Source organism: Apium graveolens, chromosome 11 (genome assembly GCF_009905375.1).
Source record: "Apium graveolens cultivar Ventura chromosome 11, ASM990537v1, whole genome shotgun sequence".
Lineage (NCBI taxonomy): Eukaryota > Viridiplantae > Streptophyta > Magnoliopsida > Apiales > Apiaceae > Apium > Apium graveolens.
Window position 1 is genome coordinate 86,050,853 of NC_133657.1, and position 13,437 is coordinate 86,064,289.

A 13,437-nucleotide genomic window follows, 5' to 3' on the forward strand; every position below is an offset into this window, starting at 1 on the left:
TTGTCTTAGCATTGAGCGGTAGCTATACCATTGTTGCATAGGTGCATAATCTTATGTTAACCAAAAAGAGTCTTTGTGGGAACGAATATGATTTATATCTTATACTACTTGCGAATGAGTATACTTGCGTGTAATTTTAGCGCGTGTTTTCGGCCTAACATGTTTTTGCGCCGCTGCCTAGGACTCGGTGTTAATTTTTAGTTTATGTGCTTGACATCAGTGGTCGTTAAAGTTCACTGACTCGGATTCTTTTACTTTCACGGTTTACTTGTGTGTGCAATGGGAGACCCAGCAACAACGAATGTGTTGATGGATTTTTCTCAACCAAAGATCAATGACATTCAATATAGCATTGTTAGGCCAGCTATCACAGCTAATACCTTTGAGATCAAGCGTGGCATAATTCAGATGGTACAGAATTCAGTCCAGTTTGGGGGTGCTTTTACGGAAGATCCCAACATGCATATCAGAGATTTTATCGAGATCTGCGACACTTTCAAGTTCAACAATGTTTCTAAAGATGCTATAAAGCTGAGGCTTTTCCCATTCTCTCTGAGGGACAAAGCTAAGTGTTGGTTGTATTCTCTACCAGCAGGTTCTATCACTACTTGGGAAGATCTTGCTCAAAAGTTTCTTAATAAATTCTTCCCTATAGCAAAAACAGCTGCAATCAGGAACGCTCTTACTCAATTTACGCAGCAATCGGGAGAATCTTTATATGAGGCTTGGAAGCACTACAAGGAGATGCTGAAAAAGTGTCTGCATCATGGAATGTCTGATTGGATGATCATCAATTGCTTCTATAAAGGTTTGGGAGCACAGTCAAGACCCATACTCGATGTAGCATCAGGTGGAGCATTATGGGCAAAGAGCTATGAGGAAGCTTATGATCTAATTGAACTGATGGCTGCTAATGAATATCAGTATCCAACCCAGAGATTAACACAGGCCAAGTTAGTAGGAGTTCTTGAAGTGGATACAACTACAACTATCACTGCTCAACTAAAGGCATTGTCTATGAAGATCGATTCTCTGAATAACTATGGTGTTAATCAGATAACCAACGTTTGTGAGCTTTGTGCAGGTTCACATGCGATGAAGCAATGCGCTATATCTAGTGAATCAGCTCAGTTTGTGAGCACCTTTCAGAGATCGCAGCAACCAGTTCCAAACACTTATCAGCCTGACAACTGGAATCATCCTAACATCAGCTGTAGCAACAATCAGAATGTGATGCAACCACCGTTCCAGTAGTTTGGAAACAAGCAATTTAATCCTCCTAGTTTTCAGCAACAATTTGCACCAAGACAACAACTCCAACTTCAACAACAAACTCATAGAGGTGCAGGTCTATCTTCGAATGAAAAATCTAAATTGGAGGAGTTGCGGTTTATGTGCAAAAACCAGGCTCTTATATGCCAAATCCAGGCTATTTCTATCAAGACTCTGGAGAACCAAAGAGGGAAAATTGCCAACGCCTTATTCAATTGACCATCAAGAACACTTCCTAGTGATACAGAAACCAATCCAGGAAAGAGGGAAGTTAACGAACAGGTGAACGCATCACCTTAAGATCCGAAAAGGTCGCAAGCCCCCAAATTTAGAAAGATGAAGAGTCTGAAAATTCTATCCAGAATGCAGGTACGTCTGCACCCTTGCCGATTCCAGAAAATAAGATTGTTGCTGAAAAAGTTGTGCAGAAGGATTTCGAGGTGGAACCGAAGAAGAAAGCTGTTGAAAGCAATCCTCCTGAGGGTAATACAGGGAATAAATGGGTCTACCCACCTCCGACATATCCTAAAAGGCTTCAAAAGCATAAGTTCAACAAGTAATTTACCAAGTTTTTGGAAGTTTTCAAGAAGCTGCATATCAACATACCTTTTGATGAAACTCTAGAACAGATGCCGAGCTATGCTAAGTTCATGAAGGGTATTCTATCCCGGAAGCTAAAACTTGAGGAGTGGGAAACCGTTGCTCTAATGAAAGAGTGTAGTGTTGTGCTGCAACGGAAACTACCTCCTAAGCTTAAAGATCCAGGAAGCTTCACGATACCTTGCACCATTGGCAATCTGTCATTCGACAAGTGTTTGTGTGACTTGGGAGCTAGCATCAATCTGATGTCCTTGTCAGTTTTCAAGAAACTTGGACTACCTGATCCAAAATATATGAACATGTCTTTGCAATTGGCTGATCGTTCCATCGCTTATCCACAAGGTATAGTGGAGGATGTCTTGGTCAAGGTGGACAAACTCATCTTCCCTACTGATTTTGTCATTCTGGACGTTGAGGAAGATAAAAAGATTCCCATTATCTTGGGACCATTATTGGCTATAGGCCGAACTTTGATCTATTAGCAAAAAGGAGAGTTTATAATGAAGGTTCAAGATCAGAAGGTCACTTTTAATGTGTTCAAGGCAATAAAGTTACCCACAGATAAAAAGCATTGCTTTAAAGTAGAGTGGGTAGACTCTGTCGTGAATTCGGAGCTTGAGCAATTGCCAAAGTCAGATACCTTAGAGAGAGCCTTAATAGAGGGATCAGTTCTTGAAGATGAAGAAGGAGCAGAGCAATTGCAGGTATTGAATGCATCTCCGTGGAAGAGGAAGTTGGATATGCCATTCAATTCGCTTAGGTTAGCAGAGCTGAAAATTTCTCAGGAGCGTCTCGAACCGTCAATTGAAGAAGCTCCCACACTTGAGCTTAACCTATTGCCAGATCATTTGAGTTATGCATTTTTAGGTGCCCCCCATGATAAGGGGTTGGAATATATCTATGATACTCTAAAGGGTGACCGGCCAGTTCCTCTCGTGCTTAAATATGGTCGCTCTCATACACCACAGACAGTTGATAACTTTGGTCTTGATGATGTGCAGTATAGAAGGTTGATTCGGCATATTGAGGCCATGCATGACATACAGCAATGTTTTGCTGAAGATTTGACACACGCTTTTGGTACTTTCTTTGAGACACTAGTGTCGAGGTTGATTGGCCACCTGATCCTTCACCCGAAGAGGGTGATTCTCCCACTAACTAGGTATGCCTTGAATCCTTATTATTACCTTCAATGAGGACATTGAAAATTTTAAGTTTGGGGGTGATAATGTGATAATGTAAGGATTAGTTTGTGTTGTGTCCATATAGATTCATGTTGCATGTTTAGTTGTATGTCATTCATATTTTTGCATGATTATTCATATAGTTCATTTTTATTTATGTTTTTATGTGAGTTCATATAGTTGCATGTGCATGCATATACCGTGATCCTTTAGGTTGAGCTATTGATATCTGATAAGTTGATGTTAATTTGAGTGTGGTGATGACGAATGGAGGGTTGTTTAAGTTCTAATGAATTGATTTGCATGCCAGAAAAAAAATCACAAGTCTTATAGGATTGCTTTTGAGCTCTACCATGATCATATTTGTTTAGTTTTTGAGATTTAATCACTTGTTTATATCTCGAATTTTTGGTATTCTCGTAATGACGTAAAAATACTGAATTTTAAACTGGAGAAAAACTTGGATTTCATTGCTAGTTGTGAATAAGGCTAGGCATCAATTGGCTAGTAGCCGGCTCATATTCATATGAGTAGTCCAGGGTTGAATGAGATGGAGTGAAACACACTCATTCAAAAATCGTTGAAAAAAAAAGAAAAAAATGTGTTTATGCATAATTGATCAAGAGTGAGCTCTTTAATACTCAAGTTATTAAGTTTTAGGGGACTTTGTGCCTAGTGACCTAAGGCTTTTATAGTTTGGGATCCGCTAACCTAACGCTCTCTACATGGGTATTATTGCATAAGTCTTTTGGGATCTCATTCATTGCACGGTCAAATAAGCATCTTTGTTATGTGTTCAATAATAGCATGAATCCTTGTATAACTCTAGTAAAATGAAGGTGTTGTGAGTCATTATACGTTTAATGTCTATTCTAGTTATAAACTTGTGATTGTTTTAATAATAGATAAATTATGATTATTGATCTAGTATTGAGAATATTTTTGTTAAGCATTCCACACACGCACATTCTGGTTTGTGAGTTGATTCGTGAGATTTATTCGAACTTTGTTTTGAGTTATTGCAATCTTAGAGGCGTTGGATTATTCATTTGGATATGGTTATTCTGAGGGGATCGATGGCATTATCATTTAGTATCATTCACGTAGTTGCATTCATGCATTAGGTTTGTTTTATAGATTTGAGTCTGTTTATGCTTGAGGACAAGCATCGATTCAAGTTTGGGGCTGTGATAAGTGGATTTTATATCTACATAGAACGCTTCATTACAAGCTTAAGTTGGTGTTTTGGACTCAATTTGTTGGTATTTTTGATATGTTTTTGTGTTATGGCATTTCAGGTATTAGTTAAATGAAGAAAGGATGCTGAAAAGAGCTAAGAATTAAAATCCTAGTCCATTCTCAAGTTGAAGAGAATCTCGTTAGCTTCGTATGGGCAGTTGAATCGCCTAATTCTGACGAGTAGAACTCAAAATATGACCAAAAGAAGAATCAGCAGGAAAATCCAGAAACCCTGCGCGGCCGCCCCCAAAACCAGCGCGGCCGTGCTGACTTTCTGCCAAAAAACCAGCGCGCCCAAGCTGATTTCAGCGCGCCCACACTGATTTCAGCGCAGCCGCCCCGCCCTTTTTTCCCTAGAATCCTGATTTTAGTAGAATTTGATGATTTTTAGGGTCCAGGTCCACTAGGGGCTTATATAAACCAATAAAAAGACGTTTTTAACATCAAGGAGCGAGGGGAGAGAAATAAGAAGACCTGGAGAGCACGAGACGGCTACGGTGAAGAAGACTTTTGTTTTCTTTAATATAATTGATACTTGGATGCTTGTTTTCGATTTGTCTTTGAACCCTAATACTCTTATCTTGTTTTATATCATGTTTTCATTGGAACCCATGGTGACGATGAGTTCGATTATGAACTAATCATTGTCATGGGGTTCTAACAGATTTACTTATGGATTTCTATAGTTAATTTTTTTCAATATCTTGGTGTGTGGTGTGTTAGATATATTTGAGATGTCATGTCTAATATGTTTCATGTTTAGTTTTCAAATCTTAACAAATAGGAAATATCAGTACTTACTAGAATCAGTACTTACTGGAAGTCAGAACTTAAGGTCATATCAGAATTTAAGGTTATGTCAGAATTTAAGTGCGGGAGAACTTACAGTTAAGACAGGAAGCTGATTTACAGGATAGAAGATCGAGACTAAAACAAAAGAAGATATGCATAGAAAGAGTTAGAAGATAAGAAGACTTGTATAAGATATCTGATTGATATATTTTAGGAGACAAAATTATATTCCATATCAATTAGAAGTTATCTTGTAACTGTGTACTATATAAACACAGATATAGGTTTACACTATATGTGTTATCATTATCGAGAAGATCATACATTGTAACCTAGGAGCTCTTAGTGATATTTGTTCATCACTGAGAAAGAACAGTTCCATTGTAACAAAGTTTATTATATTGAATATATCTGTAAACTGTTACTTGTCTTTGAAATTGATTTGATTGTATTAAACACTGTATTCAACCCCCTTCTACAGTATTGTGTGACCTAACACTGTCTATTTTGTATCCTGCAAAATCTGTATCTGAGTAACCTATTAACTTAAAATCTAATTCTCTAGGATACCACAATCCTAGATCAGCTGTACCCTTAAGTTACTTAAGAATTCTTTTCACAGCTATTAAGTGAGGTTCTCTTAGATCAGCCTGAAATCTTGCACAAAGACAGGTAGCATACATGATATCAGGTCTACTTGCAGTTAAATAGAGTAAAGAGTCAATCATACCTCTGTAGTTAGTAATATCTACTGATGAACCAGTATCTTTATCTAACTTGGTTGCAGTGGCCATGGGAGTGGATGCAGTTGAACAATCTTGCATTCCAAATTTCTTCAGTAAAATTCTGGTGTACTTGGATTGACAGATAAAAGTACCTTCTTCATTTTGCTTGACTTGAAGTCCTAGAAAATAGCTAAGTTCTCCCATCATACTCATTTGATATCTTGATTGCATTAGTTTTGCAAACCTTTCACAGAGTTTGGCATTTGTAGAACCAAATATGATATCATCAACATATATATGTACCAAGAGTAGGTCTTTTCCATGGTTGATGTAGAACAGTGTTTTATCAATTGTACCTCTGTGAAATCCACTTTTCAGAAGGAATTGAGCTAAAGTCTCATACCATGCTCTAGGAGCTTGCTTAAGGCCATAAAGTGCTTTGCCAAGCATGTAGACATGATTTGGAAATTTTGAATCTACAAAGCCTGGAGGTTATTCAACATAGACCTCTTCTTCCAAGTCTCCATTAAGAAAAGCACTTTTCACATCCATTTGAAAGACTTTAAACTTTTTGTGAGCAGCATAAGCCAAAAAGATTCTTATGGCTTCCACTCTAGCAACTGGTGCAAATATTTCATCATAATCAATACCCTCATGTTGAGAGTAGCCTTTAGAAACCAGCCTTGCTTTATTCCTTGTAATTATGCCATCACTGTCAGTTTTATTTCTGAATACCCATTTTTTGCCAACAATGGATCTGTTCTTTGGTCTTGGCACTAGGGTCCAGACTTTATTTCTTTCAAATTCATTTAACTCTTCCCGCATTGCTTGCACCCAATCAACATCTTGAAGAGCTTCTTCCACTTTCTTTGGTTCAGTCTGAGATAGAAAAGAATGATAGAGACGTTCATTTGATGTTGCAGTTCAAGTTCTGACACCTACTTCAGGATCTCCAATTATTAAGTCAGGTGTATGTGATTTGGCCCACTTCCTTGCAGATTGAAGTTGACTTCTAGAAATGGATCCTCCCCCATGATCCACGTTGTCTCCATCAGCATTTTCTGATGCTCCCCCTGTAGTTATGCTCTCTGAGACTTCAGAATTTGACTTGGATCTTTCAGGATTTGAAGTATCAGAGTTTCCATAATTATCAGAATTTGGCTCATCAGAACTAGATGAATCAGAACTTGAAGAGCCAGTGACAGGTTCTGATGCTTCTTGAGAGTCTTGAGATGTGGTAGGATTTCTAGCTTGCTCCCCCTGGACAGGTGCATTTTCCTTTGGAGTTGTTACCACAGTTTCAATGACATTAGAATTTAACCCGTCAGAACTTACAGGATCAAATTTTAAGTCATCGGAATTTGCAGAATCAGAATTTAAGTCTTTATTTTCAAATCTCAGCTGATCATGATCATTGAAACCTTCAAGTCCAGTAATCTTCTTATCATAAAAAGATACATTGATAGATTCCATGACAACCCTTGCTCTTAAATTGTAGACTTTAAAGGCTTTTGTGGAAAGTGGATATCCAACAAAAATTCCTTCATCGGCTTTTAGATCAAATTTTGACAGCTGTTTAGGATGAGTCTTTTGAACAAAACACTTACAACCAAATACATGAAAGTATTTCAGATTTGGCTTCTTTTTCTTTACCATCTCATATGGTGTTTTTCCATGCTTGTTTATAAGTGTAGCATTCTGTGTAAAACAAGCAGTCTGCACAGCTTCAGCCCAAAAGTAGGTTGGCAGCTTTGCTTCATCAAGCATAGTTTGTGTAGTTTCAATGAGAGTCATGTTCTTTCTTTCTACAACTCCATTTTGCTATGAAGTTCCAGGTGTAGAAAATTCATGTTTGATTCCATGCTCTTTGCAGAACTCTTCCATAATTAAATTCTTGAACTCAGTGCTATTATCACTTCTTATAATTTTAACAGAATCTTTGACCAACTTATCCAGCTGTCTGACATGATCAGTTAGAGTAGATGCAGTTTCATTCTTCTTGTGCAAGAAGTACACCCAATTGTACCTTGTGAACTCATACACTATAACCATAGCATATTTCTTCTTTGCAATAGACATGACATTGACTGGACCAAATGAATTAGCATGCAGTAGGTGATAAGGCTCAAGAATTGATGACTCGGTTTTGCTCTTGAAAGAAGATTTTCTTTGTTTTGCCTTTTGACATGAATCACAAATGCCATCAGGAGCAAATACTGATTTTGGCAGTCCTCTCACAAGATCTTTCTTTACAAGCTCATTTATGTTGTTGAAATTTAAATGAGAAAGTCTTTTGTGCCAATTCCAGCTTTCTTCAATTGATGCTCTACTCAACAGACAGATTGCAGAACCATAAGTACTTGTTGAAAGTCTGGCTTCATAAATGTTACCATGCCTGTAATCTTTCAGAACCACTTTGCCTGTAGAATTGCTTACAACTTCACAGTGTTCTTCAAAGAAATCCACATGATAACCTATGTCACAGATTTGACTCACACTTAGCAGATTGTGTTTAAGTCCTGAGACAAGAGCTACTGTTTCAATGATGACATTCCCAAGATTAATATTGCCATATCCCAGAGTTTTTCCCATGTTGTTATCTCCATAAGAAACTCCTGGGCCAGCTTTCTCCACAAAGTCTGAGAGCAGGGCTTTATTTCAGTCATATGTCCTAAACATCCAATATCCAGTACTACGATGTTTTTTCTGTTGCCCTGCAATCACAAAGACCACTAATGGTTAGTTTTAAGGACCCAGACTTGCTTGGATCCTTTGGCCTTTTTAAGTTTGTTAGCACTTGTAGCGGATCTAATATCAGATTTTATGCTAACATGTTGTTTATTGGAACTTATATCAGACTTTGCATCAGACTTTACACTAGAAGGAATTAAAGTAACTTTCTTCAAAAATGGTTTTATTTGATAATAATCATAATACAAACTATGATATTCCTTACAAGTATAAATGAAATGCCATAAACTACCACAATGAAAACAAGGATTTAGTGGCTTAAACCTAACAGACTGACTCTTAAATCCTGACTTAGGAGGTAAAGAATTTATATTCTTATTCTTCCTGCAAAAAGAAGCAAGATGGTTAGAGTTTCCATAGTTATAACATTTCTTTCTTGGAGCATTAGGAATAGGCATATAATTATTGCTTTTATTCACACCTTCCTTTCCATTCCTATTTTTCCTAGATGCCTTTACCTTGTTGACATTTCTTATTTCTTTCAGCTTATGCTTAAGCTACTTCTTAGTCATTAAGCCTATGTTAACTTCAGCTGGTTTATCATGTTCTAATTTGTCAGAAGTTGACTTTTCCTTAACTTCTGTCACAGACTCTTTCATCTTTTCAGAATCAGACTTTACAGTTTTAGCTACAAACTTAACAGGATTTACCTTTGGCTTAGCAGTCTGTTTAACAACAATTGACTTAATTTGTTCAGTTCCTTTTTCACTTTTATCATCTCCATAAACTAAGCCCTATTTCCAGTTTCCACTACTTAATAAGTTCTGAGTTGTTCTGCCAGAGTTAGTCCAAGTCCTGATAATCTCTCTTTCTTTTTCTAACTCAGTTTTTAGAGATTGATTCAATTTTAGCAATTCATCTCTAACATAAAAAGCATCATCTCTTTCTTTCTGAGTTTGATGGAACATAACTAACTCTTTTTCCAAATAGTCATTCCTTTTCTTATAAGCAAGATTTTCAGAAGTTAATCTTTCACATGTTAAAGTTTGATCTCTATAACTAATAAACATGGTTTTAAGTATAATCTCAACTCAGTAATATCATCAGTATGAAAAGTATAAGTTGTTTGAGGTACCTTCAATTCAGCAGTTTTAGGGCTGCCATCAGCATTTGCCATTAAAGCATAATTCACCTCATCTTCAGAATATGAAGAGTCTGTCCAGCTTTTCTTCTTTGTGACAAGTGCCTTGCCTTTGTCACTCTTTCCTTTCTTACAGTTAGGAGATATGTAACCTCTTTCACCACAATTGTAGCATTTAACATTTGAGTTATCTCCTCTGTCAGACTTTGCACTTTTGCCTTCATACTTTCTAAACTCTTTCTTATCAGAACTTCCACCTTTCTTGGAAAACTTCTTTCCCCTTCTGAATTTCCTTTAGGCTATTTTTGTGATACCCTTCACCATAAGAGCACACAATTTCATCATCTCTTCATCAGCATCTATTTCAGGTAAACTTTCAGTTTCTGAATCATCATCACCAAAACTTGATGATTCTAAATCAGACTTTATGATGAGAGCCTTTCCTTTGCCTTTCTTTGAGACAGCCACCTTGGGGGATTCCTCCTCAGCTTTAAGAGCAACTATCTTTGACTTTGTCCCATGTCTCTTGCTCCTTTGATCCATCTCAAGTTTATAAGTCTTGAGCATACCATAAATTTCATCAAGAGTAGTTTCATCAAGAGCATAGTTGTCTCTTATAGTAGTAGACTTCAAATCCCAACTTTCAGGAAGAGCTAAGAGGAATTTTAGATTTGAATCTTCAAGATCATATTACTTGTCCACCAGTGACAGATCATTCAAGAGTTTGACAAACCTATCATATAAGTCAGTTAATGACTCATCAGCTTTTGAGTCAAAGTGCTCATACTCTTGAGTGAACACAGTCCTCTTGTTCTTCTTGATTGCATCAGTTCCCTGGAATCTTGTCTCCAAAGCATCTCATATGTCCTTTGTAGCCTTGCAATGAATTACCCTTTTTGACATGACATTATCAATGGCACTATGCAGCAAATGCCTTACCTTTGCATCCTTGGCAATGGATGAGATATCTTCAGCTGTATACTCTCTTTTCTCCTTTGGTATGGTCTTTGATTGTTGATCTGCAACTACAATAGAGAGCTTGGTTGGTTTATGTGGTCCTTCATTAATTATGTCAAGGTATTCTGGATCTGTAGCTTCCAGAAATATAGCCATCTTCACTTTCCATATGGGATACTCAGAAGGTCTCAGTATGGGAACCCTAATAGTCTTATATCGACTGTGGGTTTCAGTCTTTTGAGTTTCTTCAATTTTAGTGGGCTTGGTTGAAGTTTGTTCTTCTTCAGACATGATTTTTTGGATCTTTACTGTATGTGTCTTTACAGATAAGCTCTGATACCAATTGTAAGGTCACACAATACTGTAGAAAGGGGTTGAATACAGTGTTTAATACAATGAAATCAATTTCAAACACAAGTAACAGTACGCAGATATATTCAATATAATAAACTCTGTTACAATGGAACTGTTCTCTCTCAGTAAAGAACAAATATCACTAAGAGCTTCTAGGTTACAATGTATGATCTTCTCAATAATGATAACACATATAGTGTTAACCTATGTCTGTGTTTATATAGTACACAGTTACAAGACAATATCTAATTGATATGGGATATAATTCTATGTCCTAAAATATATCAATCAGATATCTTATACAAGTCTTCTTATCTTCTAACTCTTTCTATGCATATCTTCTTTTGTTTTAGTCTTGATCTTTTATCCTGTAAATCAGCTTCCTTCCTTAACTGTAAGTCCTCCCGCACTTAACTTCTGACATAACCTTAAGTTCTGATATGACCTTAAGTTCTGACTTCCAGTAAGTACTGATTCCAGTAAGTACTGATATTTCCTGTTTGTTAAGATCTGAAAACTAAACATGAAACATATTAGACATGACATCTCAAATATATCTAACAGACAGGAAAATCACTAGTGAAAGCTGCCAATTTCTTGGAGGCATGTTGGTTTCTTGGTTTAGCAAGAAACAGAAGTCAATTTCCACATCAACTGCAGAAGCAGAATATATTGTTGCAGGAAGCTGTTGTGCACAGATTCTTTGGATGAAGAATCAGTTACTGGATTATGGGTTAGAATTTTCTAAAATACCTATTTACTGTGATAATCAAAGTGTTATTGCTATGACAGGTAATCCAGTTCAACACTCAATGACAAAGCACATCATCATTAGGTACCATTTCATAAGGGAACATGTGATGGAAGGAATAATGGAATTGCATTTTGTTCCAATAGATCAACAACTAGCAGATATCTTCACAAAACCACTATGTGAAGCTACTTTTACAAGACTGGTAATGAACTTGGAATGGTTTCAGGTTCTTTCTCTAAATCTGCTTAGTTTTTGTTCTCATGCATCAGACTTTATGATCAGTGTTTACAGATTGTCTTATCTTCATGTAATTTGTGCTTAAATTGAAATTCATTAAATGTTAATTGTTATCTGATGTGGATCTATATACTTTGATAAGTGTTTTGAATGTTCTGTGATAATTCAATCCAATGAGGATAACTGTGCCAGATGCTGACCTAGTAGTCTTTAACATACTAAAAATCCCATGTTTGTATTAGTTGTTTATGTGGAAACTCATTAACACGAGCAAATTTTGATATTGAGCTTAGTCAAGTTTACTTTGTGTATCTTATTACTAAGTCACAAACTAGATTATTGCTTCTTATCTGTCAAATTCTGATGTCAGTAAATCTTAAGGATGAACTAAATACTGATAAGCCTCACTTATCAAAAGAAAATAAAATAAAAGAAAAGTCAGGTACTCCTTTAAGATCTAGAGTAAATATGTGAAAGGGGATACCTAAGTGCATTGCTCGTATTAAGTAATATGCATTAGAAAAGCAAATAAATTTTTCTTGGTGACTTTTCACATTCTCTGATTGCTGGAGAAATACTCTGATAATAGCATAAATTCTGATAAGCAGTTGTGACTCACTTACACTGAGAAGCCACTGTAAAAAGGAATTTCAAAAGATGCAAAAAATGAGCACAAACAGTTGAGGTGGACTCCTGCATAAATTTGTTCTATAGTAGACTTTATGATTGATGATAGTTTTCAAGCACTTTTCTTAGTTATGCATTATTTCTAAGATGTACTGAAGTTTATCAAACTTTAATCTTTATCTGATATTCTGCTGAATGCACACACTTTCACTCCATATGAATGATGAAAATTACTGTGGTGATTACGTGTTTCTGAAAAACAGTTAAGTGTCATATGCATAAATTATGAGGACAAGTTCTGATGGAAGTTCTGATGATTAAACTCTGAAAAAACAAGTCAGTATTTGTATGAAGAATTACAGAAACAAACATTCACTTTTTGAGTACAGAAGCCATATTCTGATGACCATTAAGTTCTGATAATAGTCAAGTTCTGATGTAAATCCTGATGGAAACTCTGATGCTTAAGTGGCATTATTTATTTACTTGACTTATTTGTGGTAAATACTGAATGGTCATATTTAATCAGAATATAATTAGGTGAGATAAAAACAGTCATAATTATTAAGGGTTAGTGGTAAACGTGTTTGTCTTGAAAAACTGCATGTGCACAGTAATTGTTACTTATTTCCCGTGCCCACTAACTCCTGCTTTCATTTTTTACTGACTGTTATTATTACACACCGGTCTAGGGAGACGAGGCATCATTATTTCTACTCTTAATCGTTAAACAGTCCTCAAGTCCCTTGGTATTCCATTGGCTATTTAAACCGACATCTCATCTCAGCCAAATCATCTTCCATTCTCACACAAACTCATTCTCTCTCTTTTAATTCTCATCATTTTTCTCCTTCATAAACAAAA

The 13,437-nt window shown here is 36.3% G+C and overlaps 1 non-coding gene across 1 annotated transcript; it reads right to left on the reverse strand.

Annotated features, from left to right (window-relative positions):
* Positions 1 to 666: 666 nt before the first annotated feature.
* On the reverse strand, positions 667 to 773 carry LOC141698807 (small nucleolar RNA R71). The gene has a single exon (XR_012565309.1). It is a non-coding gene; the product is annotated as a small nucleolar RNA R71 (small nucleolar RNA).
* Positions 774 to 13,437: the final 12,664 nt, after the last annotated feature.